General features: G+C 49.3%; 1 protein-coding gene across 3 annotated transcripts in view; it reads left to right on the forward strand.

Annotated features, from left to right (window-relative positions):
• Positions 1–10,438: 10,438 nt before the first annotated feature.
• Positions 10,439–24,144, forward strand: part of LOC138759175 (neural cell adhesion molecule L1-like) — a 137,765-nt gene continuing 124,059 nt past the window's right edge. For 2 of the 3 annotated variants that reach the window (XM_069929206.1, XM_069929207.1), the window contains exon 1: positions 10,439–10,515. The gene's annotated coding sequence lies outside the window, so the exon portion shown is untranslated. The remainder of the gene's footprint in view (positions 10,516–24,144) is intronic. The other variant, XM_069929204.1, reaches the window with a different exon arrangement.

Genomic DNA, 24,144 nt, shown 5'->3' on the forward strand with positions numbered 1-24,144 from the left:
CTCTTTTGTGTAGTCTTCCAAAGGCGCTATTTGCCTTGGCGAGTCTGTTGTCTATCTCATTGTCGATCCTTGCATCTGATGAAATGGTGCAGCCGAGATAGGTAAACTGGTTGACCGTTTTGAGTTTTGTGTGCCCGATGGAGATGTGGGGGGGCTGGTAGTCATGGTGGGGAGCTGGCTGATGGAGGACCTCAGTTTTCTTCAGGCTGACTTCCAGGCCAAACATTTTGGCAGTTTCCGCAAAGCAGGACGTCAAGCGCTGAAGAGCTGGCTCTGAATGGGCAACTAAAGCGGCATCATCTGCAAAGAGTAGTTCACGGACAAGTTTCTCTTGTGTCTTGGTGTGAGCTTGCAGGCGCCTCAGATTGAAGAGACTGCCATCCGTGCGGTACCGGATGTAAACAGCGTCTTCATTGTTGGGGTCTTTCATGGCTTGGTTCAGCATCATGCTGAAGAAGATTGAAAAGAGGGTTGGTGCGAGAACACAGCCTTGCTTCACGCCATTGTTAATGGAGAAGGGTTCAGAGAGCTCATTGCTGTATCTGACCCGACCTTGTTGGTTTTCGTGCAGTACCGAGGGCTGCAGGTCAATGGGGTGTCAATTGAGCAGCATGGGCTCATGGGCTGGAAGGGCCTGTTACTGTGCTCTATGTCTTAAACAGGCCCTTCTGGTCTATGCTGAACCATTTTCCTGCCTCATCCCGCTGCCCTGCACCCAGTCCGTACCCCCTCCCATCCACAAACCCGTCCAGATTCTTCTTAAATGTTAAAATTCAGTCTGCATTCAGCCTGTTCCACACACTCTGTGTGAAGAGTTTCCCCCTAAACCTTTCCCCTTTCACCCTTAACCCATCTCCTCTGGTTTGTATCTCACCGACCCTCAGTGGGGAAAAAGCCGACCTACATTTACTCTGTCTGTCCCCCTCATAATTTTAAACACCTTGATCAAATCTCCCCTCATTCTTCTACGCTCCAGGGAATAAAGTCCCAAAGCTGTTTAACCTTTCCCTGTAACTCAGTTTCTGAAGTTCGGGCAACATCCTAGTAAATCTTCTCTGCCCTCTTTCTATCTTATTGATATCTTTCCTGTAGTTTGGTGACCAAAACTGCACACAATTCTCCAAATTTGGCCTCACCAATGTCTTGTACAACTTTACCATAACATCCCAACTCCTGGACTCAATACTTTGATTTATAAAGGCAAATGTGCCAAAACCTCTCTTTATGACCCTGTCCACCTGTGACACCACTTTCAGGGAATTATGTCTCTCTATTCCCAGATCCCTCTGTTCTCCCTCAGTGCCCGAACGTTCACCGTGTACATCCTTTCTTGGTTTGTCCTTCCAAAATGCAACACCTCCCCCTTGTCTTCATTAAACTCCATCATCCATTTTGCAGCCCATTTTTCCAGCTGGTCCAGACCCCTCTGCTATCTTTGAAAACCTTCCTCGCCATTGACACCACCTCTGATCTTTGTGCCATCTGCATCCGTAGAGTTGCACACATTTCAGCCCATCCAACTGAGTACATTTATTCTCCATTCACTGCCTTTCCTCCGTTACCAGAGGCTAGTTTCTGTGGACAGCTGGGTTTGAGGAATGCATTCCGTAGTCTTTTCTGCCTGATCCAGGCACAGGTTTCAGTGCGTGAAGTTTGACTGAAGTAAGACTCACAAAACATCCTTATTAGACCATTAGAAGTAGGCCGTTCGGCCCGTCGATACTGCTCTCCCAAGCTGTCGTGAGCTGATCCGTTCTCCCACTCGGCCCCACTCCCTGTGACCCTTGATGCCCTGGCTCATCAAGAACCTCTGCTGTAAATACACCCAATGGCCCCACCTCCATTGCCGCCCGTGGCCACCAATTCTGCAAATTTGCCACCCTCCGGCTGAAGAAATTCTTCCGCATCTCTGTTCTAAGTGGACGCCCTTTGATCCTGAAGTTGTGCCCTCTTGTCCAAGTCTCTCCTACTGCAAGGAAACAGCCTTTCTACATCTACTCTGTCCATGTTTCAATGGAGGTAGAATTACAGGGGCCACAGGACCTGCGCCACCAGGTTCAGGAACAGCTGCTCCCCCTCCACTGTTAAACTCCTCAATGACAAACTCAGTCAGGGGCTCATTTAAGGACTTGTGCACTTTATTGATTTTTTTTTACCCTCTCTGTGTCACACAGTCAGTTTGTTCACATTTCTTTGTCTGTTTACATGTGTACATTGTGCATAGTCTTTTTTTTGCACGGTTAATGTGGTAATTCTGCCGCACCTGCAGGGAAAAGGATCTCAGGTTTGCACGTGATGTCAGAATCAGAATCAGGATTAGAATCAGGATTTATGGTCACGAACAAGTCATGAAATTCGTTGTTTTGCAGCAGCGTCACAGGGAAAATATTCACATTATAACCATCTTACGACATAATGGTTCACAAAAAGTCAGGCAGTGCCTGGGGTTCATTGTCCCATTCAGGAATCTGATGACGGAGGGGAAGAAGCCGTCCTTGTGCCGCTGAGTGGTCTTGTTCAGGCTCCTGGATCTTTTCCCCAATGTAGTAGAATGAAGGGTGGGGGGGAGATATTTTAAGACACTGCCTTGTGTCGATGTCCTCGATGGAGTGAAATCTGGTGCTCGTGATGTCGCAGGCCGAGTTAACAACATTCTGGGGTTTACTCTTGTCCTGAGAGTTGGCGCCTCCATACCAGGCAGGGATGCAACAGGCTGGAATGCTCTCCCCGGTCCACCTGTGGGAGTTTCCAAGAATCTTCGGTGAACCGACCGAATCCCTTCAAATAAAGTCTGGCCTAAGGCGAGCTTTCTTCGTGATTGCATTGACGCGGACAGATCCCCGGAGATGTCAATGACCCCCCCAGGAATTTGAAATCCTTGGTCTCTCTCCATGACTGAGCCCTCGATGAGGACCGGGTCACGTTCCCCTGACTCCCTCCCGGTCCACAATCACCTCCTTGGTCCTGCTGAGGTGGGAGGCTGTGGCTGTGACACCGCTCAATGAGTTGATCCTTCCCACCCCCCGCATGCTCCTTCGTTGCTGGCTGCGATTCTGCCAACCACCTGGGGGGGGGGTCACCGGAAAATTTGTAGACGGAGTTGTGTAGTACGTACTCTGAGAATAAATCTTATATCCTTCTGGTAAACTCCAATGGGTGCAGGCCGTCCAACGCTCCCCGCATGAAAACCCTTTCGCTCCTGGAGTCAGCACATCCTCTCCCCCAACGAGGAGCCTAAAAAATGCTTCTCTTCCCCCCCCCCCAAAGATTTAAAAGTGGGACTTTCTTCATCACGGCCCCCTGTGCCAAGCCAAAAAATTTCAAGCTAAAGGGAGTTCTCCATCAAAAAAGGTCTTTGATAGAGTGGGCATTGTTAAGCCCATGGGATGTGAATAACATCCCAGCTCTTAAACCTCTCTGTTACTCAGAATGACTTTATCCATCAGGAGTTTACTAGGTCATCTCACTTAGGGGCCGTTAACTCTCTCCTCACAAGTCCCTATACTCCGCAGTGTTTCCTCTGTGCCTGTTAAACATATCATTACTCAAGGGCCTGATGTGCAAGGTCCAGGATCAATTGGCCGATGTGTTCTCTAACCGCTCGTTCCGTCTTTTCAGTCCCGCCGTGACTTTTTAATCCTTCATTTTCTCCCTGCTGCTCCACAGTTTTAAATTTGCAATCAAACAATTTACGTTTGGTTTGACTGGGTAGAAATACATCGGTGTGGTGATACAACCACTGCACTGGCTGCGCTCCTGCCGCCCCACTGCGGGGGTGGTGGGGAGGCAACCTGGGAGACTGGCCCCACCTGCCCGCTGTCAACTACCAGCCCCCCTATAAGGACTGGAGCCGGTCCCTTTTGGGGGCCAGTCAGACACGTGGAGCGTACTGAGAGCGGGTGTGTGTTCAACTTTGATCTAATTAAAACCTGCTGGACTTTGCGTCAGAATCATTCTGCACGTAGTCCCCTCATTTCCGGGCCCCGTAATATCTGGGGTGGAGCAACAGTTTGTCCGTTGAAGCGGTTGTGTTGAGAACTTCGTTGCTGCAGCGGGATTGCCTCGCGGTGCAGGGTGAAGTGCCATTCGCTGAGTTTGGAGCCGCTTGATGTTTCTACACACCTCATTCCGCTCTTGCCATGGCGGTCCCGTCGTCAGTGAGGATGAGTACCTGCGGCAGCCATACGTACCCAGGCCTCCACACACCCCCACCACCGCGTTTCGCTGACCAGGGGCAGTTCCTTTGTGCCTCCACGCCATCTGATGCAGGCCTATCCTGGCCTCGTCTGCCCGCCAGGCTGTTTATCCAGAATTCTGCAGGCTCGTTTCAACGCTTCTCAGCTGTCCTGTTTCCGTGGCTCGCATCTCGCCGCTGTATTTCTGATCGTGAAGCCTTCTGCAGACAGCAGTCGTTGGCCCATTTCTCCCCTCCCCCACCTGAAGAGGGTTCCTGATCTGTCGGGACAGGCGTTGGGGGGGATTTGTCTCCATCTTTGAGGAGAGAGGCTGCTTTGTGAGGAGTCTGAGGAGATTCAGGAGGTCACCGGAGACTAATGGAAACTTCTACAGGTGGACCGTGGAGAGCGTTCTGGCTGGTTGCATCCCTGCCTCGGACAGAAGCACCAACTCTCAGGACAAGAATAAACTCCAGAAGGTGGTGAACTCAGCCTGCAATATCACGGGCACCAGATTTCACTCCATCGGGATCATCGACATGAGGCGGTGTCTTAAAAAAACAGCCTCTATCCTCAAAGTCTCCCAGGCCATCACTCTGCTCCCATCAGGGAAAAGGTCCAGGAGCACAAGGACGCCGCCAGATTCCCGAATCGTAAGTTTTAAATTTAGACATTCAACATGATGACAGGCCCAGGGCACGCACTGCCCAATTACACCCCAGTGACTTACAAGCCCCCAATATGTTTTGAATGGTGGGAGGAAACAGGAGCCCCCTTGGGAACATCCATGCAAACGTGCCAACTCCTCACAGACAGCGCGGGGATTCGAACCCCGGTCGCTGGCGCTGTAACAGCCACCACTACGCTGACCAGGCCTCAATGCTCCACCTTTTCCTGCACTATTTTGATGCAAGGCCCTTTATATGGAACTGTGATGCCTGCTGTGAAGCAACAGATTTCATCATGTTTACGCCTGTCAGCGCCTCTACTTCCTTAGGAGTTTGTGGAGGTTCAGCACGACAACAGAAACCCTGGCAAATTTCTATAGAGGTGTGGTGGAAAGTGTACTGATCGACTGCGTCACCAATACCACCCAACACCCCCCCCAAATGAGCGTAAAGCCCTGCGAAAGGTAGTGCATGCAGCCCAGGAACATCTCAGGCAAAACCCTCCCCCACAGCCCAGGACATCTACAGGGGAAATGCTGCTGTTGGAGAGCAGCAGCGATCGTAGCCCACACACCTGCCCAGCACAGTCTCATCGGGAAGGAGGTTCAGGGGCCACTAGACTCACACCCACCAGGTTCAGGAACAGCTACCCCCCTCCACTGTCAGACTCCTCAATGACAAACTCAATCAGGGGCTCATTTCAGGACTTGCGCACTTTATTGATTTTTACCCTCTGTATCGCACAGTCAGTTTGTTCACATTTCTTTATCTGTTTACAAGTATACGTTGTGTTCAGATTTTTTTTTGCGCACAGCCAGTAAGTGGTAATTTTGTGGTGCCCACAGGGAAACGAATCTCAGGGCTGTATGTGGTGTCGCGGATGTCCTCTGACAAGAAATCTGATCCCTAATGATGTTCCCCATTGATCTGAAATTGGAAACATAACGATTTGCCCATTGATCTGAAATCTGAACCCTAATGATTTTCCCCATTGCCGTTACCTCACCTGAGCTAATTAACTGGAGTGAACAAAGGTTCAGAGGTTCTATTCTGTGGAGGAAAACTGAATCCTCCCAGCGGAGGTAGGGGAACAGTGTGTGATCCAGTGGGGGCTAGGATCATACCCTGCCCAGAGTTTGTGCTGGATTGTGTCCAACCTCCGAGCTCCACGTTCCCAAATAGTATAGAGGACGTAGATCGCTACAGCTCAGTACAGGTTCTTTGGCCCTCAATGTTGGACCGGCCCATATATTCCTAGTACTAACCCCTTCCTTCCCCGTAACCCTGTATTTTTCTTCCATGTGAGGGCTTGTCAAAGAATCTCTTAAATGTTCCAGCTACCACCACCCCTGGCGAGGCATTTCAAGCCCCCACAACTCTGTATAAATAAAATTACCCCTAAACTTTCCTCCCTTCACTTTGTACAGTCATCCTCTGGTGTCTGGGAAACGGGCGCTGACCGTCCACCCTGTCTCTGCCTCTCAGAAACTTGTCGACCTCTATCAAGTCTCCTCTCATCCTTCTACACTCCAAAGCTCTGCTAACCTTGCCTCATAAAGACTTGTTTCCCAATCCAGGTGATATCCTGGTGAATCTCCTCTACCCCCCTCTCCGTAATGTCCACATACTTCCTGTAAAGAGGGTGTGATCTCATCAGAGATTTGTAGAGTTGTGACATGACCTCTCCATCCGCTCTGACTTCCAATTCTGCACATATTTACAACGTCTTGTCTGATCATCTCTAAATCTCTGGCCCCTCTGTTCATTGTTCTCCGTTACAAGAAGTCTGCAGCCCGCTGTGTGTTACAGAAAGTCTCCCTTGCTGCCATCTTCTGGTCACGTGGTTTTGCAGTGAACTGCAGACTTTTGTGTTTTACTCCCTGTCCTTAGTCTTGACATTATTATAGAACTGTTATCCATCAAATGGACGTGGAACTATCATTTTATAAAACTATTTTGGAGGATCTTTCCTAGACCCAGCACACTAATGGCCTCGTGAAGTTTGCAGAGGTTTGGTACGATACTAGAAATCCTGGCAGAAAGCACTGATTGGGTGTATCATGGTCTGGTATGAGGACACCAATGCCCCCCCCCCCCACCCCCAACACTGAATGGAAAACCCTGCAAAAGGGAGTGGACGCAGCCCAGGAACATTGCAGGCAAAACCCTCCCTCACTGTTGAGAACATCTTTGGGGAATGCTGCCGTCATCGAGGATCCCACACCGCCCAGCAAACGCTCTGTTCTCACCACTGCCATCAGGAAACCATCTAATCATTTACATCACGGAAACAGGCCATGTCAGCCCTTCGAGTCCGCGCTAGTTCATTCAAACAACTCCACTAGATCCCCTCTCCCGCTCTCCGCACATAACCCTCCAACCCCCTCACATCCATGTACACATCCAACCTTCTCTTAAATGACAGAAGGGACCCTGCCGCAACTATCTCTTCTGGAAGATCATTCCATTCTGCCACCACTCTCTGAGTGAAGAAACATCCTCTAACATTTCTCCTAAAGTTTTTCCCCTTACCCTTAACTTATACCCTCTTGTTCCAACCTCCCCTGTCCTCAGGGAAAGTCTATTTATGTCAGTTTATCTATTCCTTTCATAATTTTAAATACCTCTATCAAATCCTCTCTCAGCCATCTACGTTCCAGTGAATAAAGTCCCAGTCTCCTTAATCTTTCTCCATAATCCAGATGCTGTAAGCCAGGGAACATCATTGTAAATCTTCTCTGCTCCCTCTTCACCTTATCTATATCCTTTCTATAATTTGGACACTAAAAACAGGTCTCTCACCACCAGGTTCAGGACCAGCAGCTCCTTCTCCACCATCAGACTCCTCAATGACAAACTCAATCAGGGCCTCATTTAAGGACTCTTATTTGGGCACTTTATTGATTTTTACCCTTTCTGTATTGCAGTTTGTTTACATTCGTTATCTGTTTACATGTGTACTTTGAGTACAGTCTTTTTTTTGCATTGTCAGTAAGTGGTGATTCTGCCGCGGCCACAGGGAAATGAATCTCTGGACTGTACGTGATGTTGTGGACATCCTCTGACAATAAATCTGAAATCCATGTGTCTTATAATTTTCTGCCGTGTATCGCTAAATCTGTAACTATTTCAATATTGCCTGGTTTTGCATTGATAGACCTGTAGATGCAGATCCATAAATAGATTTTATAAGCCTGTCATGTGTGTCTACAGTTGTATAGAATATATCTAGGGGTCTGTAACCATTGAAATACCATCCAATTTTGCATCGATAAACCTGACTGCAGATCTGTAGATCATTTTTCTAAAACTGTCATCTCAATGTGTGTGTCGACAGTTCTCCACAATGTACAGTTTATCTAGAAATCTGCAAACCCATGTTGCCTTGAATTAATACATTTGTGACAGCAGATCTACAAATAGATTTTATAACCTGTCAGGTTAATATGTGTGTCTATAGTTCTCCACAATTTATCTGGTGATCTGGAACCGTTGCAATCTTCTCTCATCATCCATTAATAAATCAAACTGCATATCAATAAATTAGTCAATACCTGGAAATCTATTATCCCCTGTATTGTATTTAGTTGTGTGTGCGTGTGTGCGCGTGCGCGCGCGCGTGTGTGTGTGTGTGTGTGTGTGTGTGTGTGTGTGTGTGTGTGTGAATGTGTATGTATGTATGTATGTATGTGTCAGTGTGTGTGTGTGTGTCTGTATGTGTGTGAATGAGTATATATATATATGTGTGTGCCTGTGCCTGTGCCTGTGTGTGTGTGTGTGTGTGTGTGTGTGTGTGTGTGTGTGTGTGTGTGTGTGTGTGTGTGAGAGAGAGAGAGAGTGGGTGTGTGGGCCTGTATGTGTGTGAATGTGTAAGTGTGCCTGTGTGTGTGAGTGTGAGTGTTTGTGTATCTGTGGGATGTGTGTGTGTTTGTATGTGTGTGTGGGTGTGTCTGTATGAGTGTGTGTGTGTTTCTGTGTGGGGTGTGTTTGTGTATGTGTGTGTGTGAGTTTGTGTGTTAGTGTGTGTGAGTGTGTGTCTCTGTCTTTGCATGTGTGACTGTGTGTGTGAGTGTGTGTGTGTGTGGGGGGTGTATTAGTGTGTATCAGTGTGCGTGCGTGCGTGTGTCTGTGTGTGAGTTTCTGTGTCTGTGTGTGTGTCTGTGTAAGTGTGTGTGTCTGAGTATGAGTATCTGTGTGGGGTGTGTGTGTGAGAGTCTGTGCGGGGTGTGTGTGTGTGTCTGTGTCTGTGTGGGGTGTGTGTGTGTATGTGTGTGTGTGTCTGTGGGTGAGTGTGTGTCTGTGCGGGGTGTGTGTATTAGAGTGTGTCCGAGTGGGTGCATCTGTGTTAGTCTGTATGTGTGTACATCTCTGTGTGTGTGTGTGTGTGTGTGTGTGTGTGTGTGTGTGTGTGTGTGTATGTGTGTGTGTGTGTGTGTGTGTGTGAGTGTCTGTGTGTCTCTGTGGGTTGTGTGTCTGTTCTGTGTGTGAGTGTGTGTTAATGTGTGTGTGTCTGTGGGTGAGTGTGTGTATGTCTGTGTGTTAGTGTGTGTCCGTGTGGGTGCATGCGTGTGAGTGTCTGTGTGCCTCTGTGGGGTGTGTGTGTGTGTCTGTATGGGGTGTCTGCGTCTGTGTGTCTGTCTGTGTGAGTGTGTGTGTGTTTCTGAGTGGCTTGTGTCTGAGTCTGTGTGAGTGTGTGTGTGCGTGTGTGAGTGTGTGTGTGTGTGAGTGTTTGTGTGTCTGTGTGTGTCTGTGTGGGGTGTGTGTGTCTGTGTGGGGTGTGTGCGTCTATGTGTGTTTGTGTCTGTATGGGGTGTCTGTGTCTGTCTGTGTCTGTGTGTCTGTCTGTGTGAGTGTGTGTGTGTGTGTGTGTGTGTGTGTGTTTCTGTGTGGGGTGGGTATGTCTGTGTGCATGTGTGAGTGTCTGTGTGTTAGTGTGTGTGGGGTGTCTGTGTGGGGTGTGTGAGTATCTGTGTGTCTCTGTGGGTTGTGTGTGTGAGTGTCTGTGTGTGGGTGTTTGTTAATGTGTGTGTGTCTGTGGGTGAGTGTGTGTCTGTGTGTCTGTGTGGGGTGTGTGTATTAGAGTGTGTCCGTGTGGGTGCATCTGTGTTAGTCTGTGTGTGTCCATGTGAGTGTGTGTGTGTGTGTGTGTGTGTACATCTGTGTGTTAGTGTGTGTCTGTATGGGTGTATGTGTGTGTCTGTGTGTCTCTGTGGTGTGTGTGTGTGTGTGTCACTGTGTGTGTCACTGTGTGTGAGAGTGAACGAGAACAGAAAGAGCACGTTAGCATTTCTGACGTAATGCTCCAGACATAAATTTCCATCCCTTCTTTCAACCTCTCAAACCTTCCGAACTGCAGAGTCTATGACGGGGGGGGGGGGGGGGGGGGGTGGGGGCATCATCATTCATTTTCACAGGCGTGTTTCCTCCACACCCCAGCCCTCCCTTTCTGCTCCCTGCCACCACTCCCTCCTGCTTCTCGGCCATGAGAACTGAAACCCAGAGAGAGAGAGAGAGAGGGGGGGGAGAGTGTGTGTGTGAGCCATCAGACCACGAAACAGTTAATTAGCTGCGGGGAGGGCAGAAGGGTGGGGAATCCTGACGGATCAGGACACTGCAGCCGCTCTCGCTTCAGCAGCCGCGCCTGGACCAGGTACTTCGCCAGGAAGCCCCAGGTGGGTATTTCTGAACAATTTAATATTCGATGGAGAGAGACAGAGAGAGGAGTGGGTTGCAGGGGGGGACCAAAACTCATTTTGCACAATACCCGCCCCCACTTTGAGCAACAGAGAGATGATTTTAATTTGAGGATGGGCTTGAACACTGGGACTGCAGAACCCAGCCTTCGCATCTCAACAACTGCAGCAAGGCCCCCCCTTAAACGTTTATCATTCGGAAACCTCTCTCAGGCAACGAGGGTGGGGGGGGGGGGGGGAACAAAGTGGCTTTATCTTGTTAAAAAAAAAATAATTTTTTTCCATCTACTCATTGACAATGGGTGAGCCCTGTCTTCAGAGGGAATGAAACCTGTGTCATTTGAAAAATCAGCTGTCGGTCATAGGTAAATCTTCCTTAATTCACCAGAATGTCGTGTTATTTTGCTACGGTTCTTGCTGAATGTTATATTTCAGGAGGTTAAGTCTGTGCGGTGAGTTGCCTTTTATTCCACAATCCTCCTTGTTGGATCACGCCCTGATTTACTGGGGATGGCTTCCTTTAACGGGCACCTTGCCCTCCCGGCCAGTTGTGAGCATGCTCGTCTTCGGGCTCATGGACCTTCCCCTCCGCCCCCACCTCCCACCCTCACCCTCGATGGGAGCAGACTGAAGAGGGCACGGATTGGTGGGGGGTGTGAGGGCAATCTGGCTGCGACGTCTGTCACCCCCATTGACCACTAGGGATGATTCGACTGCTCTGGTTGGCCATCCGGGTGTCACCCTTCCTTCAGCCCCATGCGCGCCCCTCCTGAAACTCGGCGCTGGGCCTCAGAAGATGGACCGCTCCTCCGGTCTCAGGTATTTGACGAAGCTGCTCCCCTGCTAGTCTAACCCTCAAAGGGTTGGGGGAGGGGATGGGTCTTGGAGGAGAGAGGCAGCTTTTTTTAAGACGCCGTCTCGTGTCAGTGTCCCCAGCGGAGTGAAGTCAGGTGCCCAGGAGGCCTCAGGCCAAGTGAACAACCCCCTCTGAGTTGGCCAGGCTAGGGATACGACCGGCTAGACCGCTCTCCTTCATCCACCTGTCAGAGTTTCTGAGAGCCTGTGGTTACCCACCGAATCTCCTCCAATGTACCGTGGCCACTGGTGCGCCTTCCTCATGACAGCATCGACATGGACAGATCCTCAGAGATGTTGACCCCCCACCCCTCCCAGGAATTTGACTCTCTCTGCTGCTGGACCCCTCGATGAGGACAAGCTTGTGGTTCCCCCGACTCCCTCCTGAAGTCCACAATTGTCTCCTTGCTTCTGCTGACGTTGAGCGCAAGGTTGTTGCTGCGACACCGCTCGTCGAGCCAATCCTCACGGCTGTCCAGGATTCTGCCAACCTCCGTGGGGTCGCCCGCAAACTTGTAGACGGAATTGTGGCTGGGTGTAGAGTGAGGATAATTCTGGAGGCAGAAGGAAGCAAATGTGAACAGATATGAGGAGAGTGAGGTGATTGGGACTGAGTTCAGAGTTCAGGGTTTGAGAAAGTGGGCAAGTAAGTTCTGGGGGGGGTCACGATCTCACAGCATCTTTTCTAGACCCAACTCACCAACGGCGTCGTGAAGAAAGCCCGTCAGCCCCTTGACTTCCTCGGGGGTTTGCAGAGGTTCAGAATGATCCTGGCAAATTTCTACAGAGGTGAGGTGGAGAGTGTGCTGACCGGCTGGAACGGGGGTCACCAAAACCCCTCCCAGAGCGTAAAGCCCTGCAAAAGGGTCGTTGACCCAGCCCAAGAACATCACAGGTAAAACCCGCCCCCACTATCAAGAACATCCATGGAGGACTCTGCTGTCGGAGGGCCTTACCACCGCCCAGCACACGCCCAGTTCTCGCTGCTGCCCTCAGGAAAAGGGTCGAGGGGCCACTGGACCTGCACCCACCAGGTTCAGGAACAGCTGCTCCCCCTCCACTGTCAGACTCCTCGACGACAAACTCAATCAGGGGCTCGTTTTAGGACTCTTACTTGTCCACTTTGATATTTACGGTGCTTTTTTATTACAAAAACAAATTGGTGGGTTTAATATTTGAAAGCTGAGGCAAAGTGATTACGCTCACAAAAATTAAGTCAGGCTAGTCGCTGCAGCAACGTGGCCCCATTTCCCTGAACCAAACTCCAGTCCCATTTAGCCAGGATGTGGCCTGCGCTGGGAGAGCTGCTGTTTCACTGTCACTGAAATCTCGGCAGCCGCCTGGCCCCTTTTGGGAAGCAGGAGGCAATTCAGACCTTCCATCCTGCACCCTTCCTTGATTCTCTGTTAGCCCCACCCACCCCACCACCCTGTCTTTCCCTTTCCCTCTCTCTTACTCTCTCCCTCTCTCTTTGTCTCTCTCTGTTTATCTCTCTCTATCTATTTTTTCTCTCTCTTCTCCCTCTATCCCTTGCCCTCTCTCCCTCCCCTTCTCTCTCCCTCTCACCCTTCTCTCTCTCCCCCTCTCCCCTCTTCCCCCTCTCTCGCTCTAACCCTTTCTCCCTCCTGTTCCCTCCACCCCTCTCTCTCTCTCCCCCCTCTCCCTCCCCCCTTCCCCGTTCAGAGCCATCCCCTGACCAGTCATCATCCTGCCTCCTACCCATGTCCACCCCGTTGGCCTGTGCCCCTCCCCTCCTCGCCCTTTCTTCCCTTCTCCCCCAGCTGTTTAATTCGGGTGCCCGCCTCCGGTTCTTTCCTTGCTCAGGCCCAAAACCTTGGTGATATATCTGCAGGCGCAGTGAGACCCCGACTCAGTTTCCCTGTCTCTTTTTATTTTGCCCTTCCTTGAGGTCTGCATCCTTTTCAATCTCTCCCCCCACCACCCCACCACCCCCCCCCCCAGCCCCTTCTCTCTCGACCTCCACGATTGTGATAAAGGTCAGGTCAAAAAGGAAGGCGAGATCAGCTTGGGGGGTCACCGTCACGCCTCCAGGGACCGGGAGGGGGGTTGGAATCCCCACGCTGTCTATGAGGTGTGTGCAAGCTCTCCCCCCCCACCTCGTGTCCTGCATGGGTTTCCCCAGGGGGGGGTTCCGATTTCCTCCTACCCGAGGGGTGTAGCAGGCCAATTGGGTGTAATTGGGTGGTACGGCTTGTAGGCCGGAGAGGCCTGTTACCGGGCTGGAATTTAAGAAAAAATCCACACGGGCATTAAAATTCTGTCCCAGAGAAGAATTTAAAAATTTTAATTCTGGAATTTAGACATTCAGCCCTTCTGGCCCACGAGCCCGTACCGCCCAATTAACCTACAACCCCTGGAACATTCCAAACGGTGAGGGGAAACCATAGCCCCCCCCCCCCAGGGGAAATCCCATGCAGACACAGGTAGAATGTATTTATGGACAGCATGGGGATTGGAAGCCCGGTCCCGACCGCCAGCGCCTTAAAGGCGTTGCACTGACCTCCGCCCCAACCGTGCTGTGCTAAGAACGAACACTGCAGCATGGCACCCTGTCTGCTACTGCTGTGATGTTGGTTGACTTGATTTGGACCTGAAGCAACACCGGAAACCATTTTCCAGGAGATTGATGCATTTTGCTGGCCTGGCACTGTAATCAGATTAATTGACTGTGCGATGACGCTTGATTGAAAGTAATGTTGAAATGAGCCTTGTTTGCTGCAGTAACAACCGTATGCATTGCGGACGGTGGCCTGCTCCGTATTTGTGGGGCGGTGAGCCCTTGTGATATAGCCTCCCTCGGACTCTGGGGCGGAGCTCTGCGCTCCTTATTGAAGGAAGGATTTGCTGGCGTTGAATCAGAATTTATTAACTTTTAAATGTAAGTTTCAAATGTACAGATACAGCATGGTGACAGGCCCTTCCCCACGAGCCCGGGTATTTCCAGATCCTCCGTTCCACCACATTCCTCAGTGCCTGACCATTCACCGTGTACGTCCTTTCTGGGTTTGTCCTTTCACTTGACTGCATTAAACTCCATCAGCCGTTTTTTAGCCCATTTTTCTTGCTGGTCCAGATTTGAAAACCTTCCTCGCTGTCCACAATGCCTCCAATCTTGGGGTCATCTGCCCACTTTACCGTAACATCCTGACCCCTGGACTTTGATTTCTGAAAGCCAATGTGTCAAGAGCTCTCTTCCCGACCCTGTCCACCTGTGACGCCACTTTCAGGGAATTATGTCTCTGTATTCCGGGATCCCTCTGTTCTCCTCAGTGCCCGGCTGTTCATTATGCACGTCCTTTCTTGGTTTGTCCTTCCAAAATGCAACACCTCACCCACCCCCCCAACTCTTTCCCCCTCTTGTATTCTATGATTTACAAAGGCCAGCGTACTTGAAGCCTTCTTCACCACCCTATCCTCACGAGATTCTACCTTCAGGGAATGATGAACCGTTATCCGTAGATTGTTCTGCCCTCCCATTTACGACGCGTGCCCTGTTTTGATTATTCCTTCCAAAATGAAGCATTTCACACTCATCAATATTAAAGTCCATCCGCCATCTTTCAGTCCACTCTTCGAAGCCGTCCAAACCCCTCTGCAGTCTTTGGTAGTGAAGAAAGCAAATGCCCCGTTGGCCGTCGTTTCAAGGGAAATAGTGTCTTAGAGGAAGAAGGTGTCGATTAGGCTGGACGGGGCACTAGGGAGACCTCACTTGGAGTAGCCGTGTGCAGTTTTTGGGCCCCTTATCTTAGAAAGGACGTTGGAGAGGATTACTAGGATGATTCCTGGAATGGGAGGGCTAATGTCTGAGGAGTCTTTGGCAGCTCTTGGATTGTATTCACTGGAGTATAGAAGAATGGCTCATAGAGACATTTGGAATTTTGAAAGGTTTTGACAGCGTGGATGTAGATAAGATGTTTCCTTTGGTGGGTGAATCATGGGGCCACAGTCTTAAAATTTAGAAGTTATCCATTGAAAACAGAGATGAGGAAGGACTTCTTCAGTTAGAGGGGTGTGGATCTGTGGGAACTCACTGCCACATACAGCGGTGGAGGCCAGATCGTCGGGTGGAAATCGATAAGCATCTAGTTGGTCGGGATATCAAGGGATATGGGGAAGAGGCTGGAAATTGGAACTAGGTGCAAACATCGTTCAGCTTAGTGTAGACTCACAGAACTGACTCGATGGGCCTAGTGGCCTGCTTCTGTTCCTTTATCTTGTGATCTGATCCCTTTTATTTATATTTATATATATATATATATATATATATATATATATATATATATATATATATATACAGGAATATTCAAGCCTGTTAGAGGAGCAGAAGACATCGGAGTTCGAAAAGTTGTGAAATGCAAAGAGAATCCGTGAGTGAGAACCGCAGCCTTTTTTTTAAAAAAAATGTGGTTGGCCGGGCGATTTCTGCCATTTGACATGGAGCTGTGAAAGGGGGCATCCAGGATCAGAACCTATTGCCGTGAACGCGTCACGGAAAATCCACTGTTTTGTGGCAGGGAAATGGCCATGGCAGGCGCAGACAGTAACCCTTTGGACTCAAGGGCATCTGGGTTAGGGAGGGAGGAGGAGGGTTTCAACAAAAGCCCAGAGAGGTCACCATTAATGACCTCTGGTTGGAGGGTGCCTAGTCAGAAAATGAGGTGGTGTTGCCCACATTTTGTGGCTGAGTTCCTCCAGGATTTTGGGATGCTTTTACTGCGTAATGCTAGAACCTAGACCAGTAGCAATAGAAATTCACCAAGTCAATGCTATCTTCAAAATAATGATTTTTATTAGTGATTATTAATAATATAGAATCTTAGTTAACTCTAAACTTAACCCCACAATGTGCAAATGTATGTGTGTGTATAATGTGGGTAATTACAGGTCAGGCACGATTCTGAAAAGTCCATTTCAAAGTTCAAATTAAAAGTTCAGTCTTAAACATCTTGTGTTGAATCTTAAGAGTTTTTAAGTTGATGTTCAAAGGTAATTATTGGGTGAGTGAGGCACTGAGTCATCAGATTTCTCAAAACTTACAAATTCTTGTAGAGTTGCTTTCAGAGAAAGGTTTCTTCATATGGACGATTTTTCCACAATTCCCCTTTCTTGCATGGAGGTTGCTCCAAGGGAATAAAGTCCTCACCTGTTTCATCTTTCCCTGTAACTCAACTCCAAAGACCCAGCAACATCCCAGTAAATCTTCTCTGCCCTCTTTCTATCTTATTAATATCTTCCTGTAGTTTGGTGACCAAAACTGCACACAATTCTCTAAATTTGGTCTCAACAATGTCTTGTACAACTTTACCATAACATCCCAACTCCTGGACTCATTACTTTGCTTTATGAAGACCAATGTGCCTAAAGTTCTCTTTATGACCCTGTCCACCTGTGTCGCCACTTTCAGGGAATTATGTCTCCGTATTCCCAGATCCCTCTGTTCCACTGCACTCCTCAGTGCCCGATCGTTCACTGTGTACATCCTTTCTTGGTTTGTCCTTCCAAAATGCAACACCTCACCCTTGTCTGATTAAACTCCATCGACCATTTTTCAGCCCATTTTTTCAGCTGGTCCAGACCCCTCTGCAAGCTTTGAAAACCTTCCTCGCCGTCCACACCACCTCCGATCTTAGTGTCACCTGCAAACTTGCTGATCCAATTTACCACAGTATCATGCAGATCATTGATATAGAGGACAAATAGCACTGGTCCCAGCACCGATCCCTGAGGCACACCCCTAGTCACAGGCTCCAGCATGAGAAGCAATCGTCCGCCACTACTCTCTGGCTTGTCCCGTCCAGCCATGGTCGAATCCAGTTCACTCCCTCACATGAACACTGAGTGTCTGAACTTTCCTGACTAACCTCCCATGCGGGGCCTTGCAAAAAAGCTTCACTAAAGTCCACGTAGTCAACATCCTTCACCCACTCTCCTGGAAACCTAATTCTATCAAGTGATGCAAAGCTGGATCCTTGTATCCTTGCAAGCCTTGTGTACTTGACCACAAGCAGATGGCGTTCACCGTATGTGTGCACGGGTGGAATCTGGGCCTAATACAGTGTGTGCAGATCTAGACCAACAGGACAACATTACCACCATGAATCCTGCACTCTTTGATTTCGCTACCGCCAGTTCTCTCCCTCCAATCCCAACCCTCTTTGAATTAATCCGACTGTAAGTCCTGCCAATTCTGCACTGGATTGAATCTCAGGGGAACCCCATTGCTGAGTGCATGTGCCTGCAGTGGCTGTCTCACTGTCTAGAGACCCTTGACTCTCTCTCTGGAGTAACAACCAGAGTCTCAATGAAGAAGATGATTGTGGACATCAAGAGGACCAGGAACAACCACCTTCCTCTACACGACAACCACTCTATAGTGGAGAGCCCCGTTCCTTGAAGTTCACGTAATGAGTGACCTATCGTGGACACTCAACGGCTCCTCACTGGTCAGGAAGGCACAACAGCGACTGCACTTCCTGAGAAGACTGAACTGGGCAAGGTTACCTGTCATATCAACCTTCTACAGGGGCTCTATCAAGAGCGTCCTGCCGGCTGCATCACTGAAGGGTAGGACGCTGTAGAGAAACGGATCTGAGGTCCATCCACAGGACCGTAAGAGCAGCAGAGAGGAGTACCTCCTCCTCCCATCGACATGATCAACCGGGATCATTTTCTGAAGAGGGCGAGCAAAATCGTCGAGGACCCCTTCCCAACTCTCTGCATGCACCGTCTTTCAGCTGCTTCCATCAGGGAAGAGATCCAGGAGGATCAGACCCAGCACCACCAGGATGAGGAACAGCTTCTTCCCACGGGCTGAACGGCCAAAGGAACTGCTCACACTGACCCTCCGAGACTCTCGTATTTATGAAACAATATTAATTTGTATCAATGAAATACTTGTCTTGTGCATGTACTGTGTCTGTCTGTGTGTTGTGTCTGGGCGTGTGTCTGTGTGTTTTGCACTGAGTACTGGAGAACACTGTTTCATCTGGTTGGATGTACAATCGGATGACAATAAACTTGACTTGGGAGACCACAGTCAGTACAAATTGGAAACAATGCCTCCTCCTCACTGACAATCAACGCAGGCGCACCCCATCGATGTGGGCTTAGCCCACTGCTCTACTCACTCCACACCCACGACTGTGAGGCCAAGCTCAATTCCAGCACCGTCTACAAATTTGCTGATGACACTGTGGTCAACCACAGAATCCCAGATGGCAATGAGGAAGTGTACAGGAGGGAGATAGATCGGCTCATTGAATGGTGTCACAACAACAACCTTGCACTCAACAGTTATGTCTTTGTGTTACTTTGGAAGCTTTTTAAATAGGTTAGAGATGCAAGATTCAAATAACAGAAGAGACTTTACTTACTGATGCCTTCCACCATCTCAGGAAACTGTTCACATGCACACATACGCCCCACAGTGAGTACCACAGTTGCTACAGAAGGGTGTATTCTTATGCAGTTACAAAAAAGTTCACATTATCCTGACTGTATAACATCCATGTCAGCAGAGCCAAGGAGATGATTGTGGACTTCAGGAAGGGGAAACTAGGAGATCATTACCCAGTCTTCATTGAGGGCTCAGCAGTGGAGAGAGTGAAGAACTTCCAATTCCTGGGGGGAGGGGGGCAGGGGTGGTTCAACATCTTCGAGGATCTGTCCTGGGGCCTCCACGTTGAAGAAGGCTATACTTGGTGAGGAGTCGGTCACCAAAGATTCTTGCAGAATTCTACAGGTAGACTGGAGGAGAGCATTCTGGCCGGTGGCATCACTGTCTGGAACAGAACTTGGCCTGCGACATCATGGGCACCAGACTCCACTCCATCAAGGGCATCGACAATTGCCGATTGGAGCATTACTCAGCAAACTTGGCTTGGATTCAACCCAGCAGTAATGGCTTTCCATGAGAAAGGATTAACACTCGATTTCATCGCTGGTGCCATGGGGATGTCTGATCAAAGGGAACTTAGCATTGGCTTCAGCGAATGGAGGAGAAAAGGGGATCTCCACAGAGAAAGGGAACAGAAAGAATCTCCATGAATCAAATTAGCATTCGAATTTATTGCCACAAATGTGTGTCACGGAATTCGGCTCGGTTGGCGCAACGCCGTTATAGTTTTCGGGACCAGGGGGTTCGAATCCCTGTGCTGTCTGTAGGGAGTTTGTACGCTCTCCCCTGGGTCTGCGTGGGGGTGGGGGGCTCCACCTTACTACCACCCTCCAAAATGTACCAGGTGGTGGCGGCACAGGCTCGTGGGCCGGTTACATGCTAAATAAAACTGTACGCAGTGTACACACGCAAACAGATAAAGAAATGTGAACAAACTGACTGTGCGACGCAGAGAGGGTAAAAAAAAATCAATAAAGTGCACAAGTCAGAGCCCCTGATTGAGTTTGTCATTGAGGAGTCCTGGTAGGTGAGAGTCTCCTGGCCCCTAAACCTCTTCCCTGATAGCGGCAGTGAGAACAGAGCCACATGCCGGGCGGGCGTGGGATCCTCTGTGATCACCACTGCATTCCCCCCCTGCTGATGTTCCCAATGGTGTGGGGGGGAGGGTTTAGCCCCTGATGCCTTGGGCTGTGTTCACTCCATCTGAAGGGTTTTACGCTCGGAGGTGGATGTGGGGTGGGGGTGGGGGAAGGGTGGTCTTGGTGTCCTGCTTGGAGAAGTGCTTGATTTTTTATTTTGAATGTTTTATTTAGAAAGTTTCCACAGGTGGAATCCACATACGTCCATCATTTTAATACAGGTTGTTAATGACTAACAACCCCTTAACACGAAACCTTCCTCATCCCCAACCCCAAGAAAACAAATTGGTCATTCCTTACATAGCATACCAAATGAAAAAATGGGTGAGAAAGAGCGAGAGAGTAATAGCATTAATGGATTGTATTTGGGCAGGTCAGAGAGCTCAGAGGACTTATCTATAATACCTGGCAAGGTCGGAAGGGACAGTGTGGAAGACTAACCCACATCGTCTATCCTCTCCATGTAGGATCGCCTTTTCCTTTCCACTCACATCCCACTTTAAGTAGCCCCTAGGCCTTTGGTGCTCTGTGATCAGTGAGGGATTGCTTAAGGTGGGAGGGAAGGTTGAGAACCACTGGGCTGGGTGATCTTAAATTTTGACCTAAATTATCAGACAAAAAAAATACTTGGATAATAACAACAAAAATAGAATTTTTCAGGACATTAATTTTTCCTTCATTCATTGAAATGAAATAAAATGACCAGCTTCAAAACTACTGTTTTAATCCCCGTTTGGACCCAAATCTTCAGAAAATTGATTATTAAGAGTAAAAGGAAAGATCTTATTTTGATATAACTGTCTCAGGGAGTAGAATTAGACCAGTGGTTCTCAACCTTTCTCTTTCCACTCACATCTCACTTTAAGTAATCCCTGTGCCATCGGTTAGGAAGGGGTTGCTTAAGGTGGGATGTGAGTGGGAAAGGAAGGTTGAGAATCACTGTTCTAGACCCAATTGTTCCTGAAATATTTTGCTTGAGAAAAATTGTCACTGGCCCATTGGAGTTCTGAAACCATGCACATAACGAGTCAATGAGGGACGGTTAAAACTGCGGTTTCCAAATATTTTTCTTTCCACCCACATCCCACCTTAAGCAATCCCTCACTAATCACCGAGCACCAATGGCATCAGGATTACTTAAGGTGGGACGTGAGTGGGAAGGGAAGGTCAAGAACCACTGCTCTACAAATCCGTCCACAGCTGCTCATCAGTTGTAATATTGACATCCTATTCACCATTTCTGTTTTGATTTGTATAATCCTGATTTACGTGCTGGTCTCTGTAATCACAAGTACCTTGCAGAAGTAAATTTCCATACGGGCCCTCATCGAATAAGGGTTTCCACTTCGCTACGTGGCGGCAGAAAACTTCCTGAACCCAATTTATCCCTTAAAAATCGCGGTGTTTGAAAGTAACAAAAGAGCGTGTTTCTAGATAATCCACATTTATCTCACAATTGAATAAAAGACATTTAGCCGACCTTGTTCATAACCTTATCATACCACATTTGCAAAAATGTATTATTTTGAGAGAAAGGTATTAAATTATTCCGGAACAGAGGGGTGTACGGTGGAAAGGCTTGATTTGCACACTCGTCAGTCACTGCTGGCTTCTGAAACACTTCAACAAGGAACACACCATGTCAGTCATGATGTGTTGAGATTATCCTTCTGGGATGCTGGAGCCTGCAGGCAAATTTTGAAAACCTGTTTCTAATTATAGAGCACATCTGCAGATCATTGTTTCAACTGCAAACCACCCCTGCGTTGGAGAGTCCGGGAGATTGCCTCACCGAGCACCTCATCCGCATCAGGGACAGGGGAGGGAGGGGGGTCTCCCAAATTCTGCGCCCACCCAACTCCTTGGGGGAGTTGGGTGGGGGGGGGGGGTGCGAGATATCTGCGAGATATCTGATTTTCCATCCAGGAGTTCTCTGGCATTGATGTCGATGTCTGCTAGCCCCTAACCCGCTCTCCATTTCTCCCCTCCCTCCCTCATCCCCCCTGTCCTCCACCCCCTTCCCCCCCCTTTGCTGCTGTGCCCTCCCTCATCCACCTATGATCTCCTGCCTGTGGGACCGTGCTCCTCCCCCCTCCACCATTTTGTTCAGGCGCCTGCCGACATTTTGCTTGCCCCTTGACGAAGTGTCCACACTGTTTGGCCTGCTGAGTTTCTCTGCAGACTTTCGTGTTTTACAAATTTCTTTATCTCCATGGGTCGTCTAAAGGCAGTAGTAGTTGGAGTGGGAATTACTGGCCAGGCTTGCATGCCTCTTTGCTGGATCTAGTTGTGTGGAAGAATTGGTATTTCATCTACACTTCCCGACTGCAACAGTGAAGACCAATGACTCTGAATCCCCTTGGAGAGAAGCCCAGAACCTGATCAGGGTGGATTTTGCGTGCCCTCTTCAGACAACGGCCCCAGCAGGACATGCCCAAGGGAGGGAGAATCCTCCTTGCCGCTATGACCCTGTGGATTGACCTAGAACATGGAATGCCACAGCACAGTCCAGGCCCTTTGATGTTGGGCCAACCCATATAAAAGTATTAACCCCCCCTACCCAGTAACCCCCTCTTTTTTCTTCCATCCGTGTGTCTAAGAGTCTCTTAAATGTCCCCTAATGCTCCAGCCTCCACCACCATCCCCTGGCGAGGGATTCCAGGACCCCACCACTCTCTGTTTAAAAAAACTTACCCCTAAACTTCCCTCCCTTCACTTTGTCCAGACGTCCTCTGGTATCTGGGAAACAGGCGCTGGCCATCCACCCTATCTCTGCCTCTTAGAATCTTGTCAACCATTGTCAAGTCTCCTCTCATCCTTCTATGCTCCGAAGCTCTGTTAAACTTGCCTCATGAGACTTGTTTCCCAATCCAGGCAACATCTTGGTCAATCTCTTCTGCCCCCTCTCCAGAGAACCATGGAACACTACAGCACAGTCTGTTCAGCCTTTCTTTTATTTTCTTTGGCTTGGCTTCGCGGACGAAGATTTATGGAGGGGGTAAAAAGTCCACGTCAGCTGCAGGCTCGTTTGTGGCTGACAAGTCCAATGCGGGACAGGCAGACACGATTGCAGCGGTTGCAAGGGAAAATTGGTTGGTTGGGGTTGGGTTTTGGGTTTTTCCTCCTTTGCCTTTTGTCAGTGAGGTGGGCTCTGCGGTCTTCTTCAAAGGAGGTTGCTGCCCGCCAAACTGTGAGGCGCCAAGATGCACGGTTTGAGGCGTTATCAGCCCACTGGCGGTGGTCAATGTGGCAGGCACCAAAAGATTTCTTTAGGCAGTCCTTGTACCTTTTCTTTGGTGCACCTCTGTCACGGTGGCCAGTGGAGAGCTCGCCATATAACACGATCTTGGGAAGGCGATGGTCCTCCATTCTGGAGACGTGACCCATCCAGCGCAGCTGGATCTTCAGCAGCGTGGACTCGATGCTGTCGACCTCTGCCATCTCGAGTACTTCGACGTTAGGGGTGTAAGCGCTCCAATGGATGTTGAGGATGGAGCGGAGACAACGCTGGTGGAAGCGTTCTAGGAGCCGTAGGTGGTGCCGGTAGAGGACCCATGATTCGGAGCCGAACAGGAGTGTGGGTATGACAACGGCTCTGTATACGCTTATCTTTGTGAGGTTTTTCAGTTGGTTGTTTTTCCAGACTCTTTTGTGTAGTCTTCCAAAGGCGCTATTTGCCTTGGCGAGTCTGTTGTCTATCTCATTGTCGATCCTTGCATCTGATGAAATGGTGCAGCCGAGATAGGTAAACTGGTTGACCGTTTTGAGTTTTGTGTGCCCGATGGAGATGTGGGGGGGCTGGTAGTCATGGTGGGGAGCTGGCTGATGGAGGACCCCAATTTTCTTCAGGCTGACTTCCAGGCCAAACATTTTGGCAGTTTCCGCAAAGCAGGACGTCAAGCGCTGAAGAGCTGGCTCTGAATGGGCAACTAAAGCGGCATCGTCTGCAAAGAGTAGTTCACGGACAAGTTTCTCTTGTGTCTTGGTGTGAGCTTGCAGGCGCCTCAGATTGAAGAGACTGCCATCCGTGCGGTACCGGATGTAAACAGCGTCTTCATTGTTGGGGTCTTTCATGGCTTGGTTCAGCATCATGCTGAAGAAGATTGAAAAGAGGGTTGGTGCGAGAACACAGCCTTGCTTCACGCCATTGTTAATGGAGAAGGGTTCAGAGAGCTCATTGCTGTATCTGACCCGACC

The sequence above is a fragment of the Narcine bancroftii genome, chromosome 3, assembly GCF_036971445.1.
Source record: "Narcine bancroftii isolate sNarBan1 chromosome 3, sNarBan1.hap1, whole genome shotgun sequence".
NCBI lineage: Eukaryota > Metazoa > Chordata > Chondrichthyes > Torpediniformes > Narcinidae > Narcine > Narcine bancroftii.